Raw genomic sequence first — 2,661 nt, 5'->3', positions numbered from 1 at the left:
CTCATAATATTCCTTCTTATATGTATCAAGACTCATATTGAACAATGAGCTCTGGGTTGCAAAAGAGGATTTATTTTTTGCACCTGTCTGTAAGTCTTTGTCCACAAGTTAGACAAAAACAAATACAAGTGCTATAAGAAGTTAAATTCCTAACCAAAGACTGCCAGAGCATGTGCATTTCTAATGCACATAAACATACATACATAATAAAACCACAACCAAAACATTCAGGCCTTGTCATTTCCAGTGCTTAACAGCATGGGAACAACACCGGTTATCAGCAATTTATCTCTGATTCAGAGTCAGTAGGCACACATCTGCCAACCCCCTTTCTACTTTTTGACTTCTATACAGAATCTAAAATGAGAATGCAGTTTACCATGATAACCCTGATACACCATAAAAATTCTAATCACTGAAGAAAATTTGGGTTCTCAGGCTATATACAGTATTTACTAAAGCAAAAAAGTATATAAATACATAGCATATTCAACATATTCAGAAGTTAAAGCATTTTCTGCTTTATTGTAAATGAATTTTTAAAGACTCAGAATTACTGGAACATTCAGGTTAGTCTGCCAGATTTTACTGTAAATGCATACACAAGCATAAAAATGCACAAACTTTACCTAAGAGTAATGTTTCACACTTTAGATGTTTAGAATCGCTAATATAATTTCAAACACAACAGGGTTTTAAAAAGAGATGATATATTAATAGTTAAATGTACAATATACTTTAAAATTATATAAAATCACATGCCTGAAATCACCAAATTAAAATCAAAAGGATAAAAATAATAAAGCATAAGAATTATATTGGAAACTAAATATTTAACAGAATGTATTTGTTTCTTGGATCTAATCTCTATTTTCAAATCATACTACAGTTATGCATTGCTTAACAACAGAGATACATTGAGAAATGCATCACTAGGTGGTTTCTTTGTCGTGGGAACATCAGACAGTGTACTAACACAAACCTACATGGTACAGCCTATTGTTCCTACACTACAACCCCGCATATCATGTTATTGTAGGCAATTATAACACAGTGGTAAGTTTTTGTGTACATAACCATAAACATAGAAAAGGTAATGCACTGCACTATAGATGTTACGACAGCTACAACATCACTAGGTGAGAGGAATTTTTCGGCTCCATCATAATCTTATGGGATCACTGTCATATGTGCAGTCTTTGACAAAAACATTGTTATTGTAGCACATGGCTGTATGTACTGCTTCCCTGTGCCCTATATTTTCCTATATTTCCAATGAAAAGTAAAGTAACATCTTAATCATATCAGCAAACATTTAAAAACCTTAGTCTCACTTACTGTGGATCCCAAATTGTCCATCGTCAATAAGAATTTCACTTTCTAGAATTTAAGGAAAATAGAAAACCTAGTTAAAACTCATGATGTATACAGAATGAAAAATTGAGAAATTACCCACCTTAAGGTTTAAAATATTAAATCTACAACTTAAAAGCAGCCCAAAATGAATAAGCATATTTATTGTAGCCCTCAATAAAGAATTCCCTTTTAAGGAGACTAGCAAACAGTAATAGTTCTTACATACTTTGGTGACTACTCATATCATAAGAGAAAGAAAACTCCTCAGAGAGGTGCTCTAGAGGCCCTAGGATGAACTTCTACACTCACCGATGTACAAGACTAACAGGTTGCTGGACAATCATAACTCCTTGTCGATTTTTCAAACCAAAGGTCTTGGCACAATTAAAATGCTTATTCTTATGTAGCACATTCTGAACTTGTCTAAAATATAACTCTCCTTGAATCCCCACTATTCTCTACACCCAGCTAAAAGCTTTACAAACAGCATAAACTTACCTTTATATACAGAGCTGTGAGGAGCTACCAAAAAAAGAGTAAGTGCTAGCACATCCCTTGCTTCTAACAGAAATTTAAACTGAGAATGGCTGTAAAGATCCACCCCTCTGAGTAAAATACAAATTATCTTCCCTAATTCCCTTTCCAGTTTAAGTATGAAATATTTGTCAAAATAAATGTGATAGTTCCTAATAAAGATTCTCTGGTAGATTTCACACAGCTTTGAAGTTCGAAAGTTCTATTTCTCAAAAGTATAAAATATATTTCTTTCTAAACAAACAAACAAAATCATCCAACTTCTCACAATAGGAAAATATAGATGCTTTAAAATACAAGCTGTTTTTTAAATGTTTAATAACTAATACGTTCCAACCTCAGTATGGGACTATTACAATTTTATGTATACTGTCATAAAAAGTCTATATACACTATCAAAAACATCAAAACATACAAAAAGAAAATCCAATAAAGAGGATGGAATGAGATATCTGTTTAAACAAGATGTGCCCTTTCTACAGGGTAAAGAAGAAACTTTCACTGCTTTCTAATCTAAGCTAATAAACCAGCAAGCCATTTATTATCTTTAAATTTTAACTTTACCTAAAAACTAAGCACTGAGTCAATTTACAGATGATAAAGTAGGTAATTTAATGCATGTGATATGAACTTCAAATTCTGTTTTCGATATGGACAAGGAAATTAAAAAAATACTTGTATGAAGAGAAATGCCGCAGGCATAAGAAAACTAAATAATTTTTTTAAATAAAATAAAAACCCTCTGAATATCAATATTAGCATAGCCAGCAG

The 2,661-nt window shown here is 32.1% G+C and overlaps 1 protein-coding gene across 1 annotated transcript in view; it reads right to left on the bottom strand.

Annotated features, from left to right (window-relative positions):
- The window catches only part of GPCPD1 (glycerophosphocholine phosphodiesterase GDE1 homolog (S. cerevisiae)), a 67,982-nt gene that overhangs the window by 41,964 nt on the left and 23,357 nt on the right, over positions 1–2,661 (bottom strand). The gene's annotated exons all lie outside the window — the stretch shown is intronic.

This window comes from Propithecus coquereli, unplaced genomic scaffold (genome assembly GCF_000956105.1).
Source record: "Propithecus coquereli isolate 6110/MARCELLA unplaced genomic scaffold, Pcoq_1.0 Scaffold139, whole genome shotgun sequence".
Taxonomy (NCBI): domain Eukaryota; kingdom Metazoa; phylum Chordata; class Mammalia; order Primates; family Indriidae; genus Propithecus; species Propithecus coquereli.
Note: the sequence above shows the minus strand (reverse complement) of the source record. Positions and strands in the feature narration are given on the sequence as shown.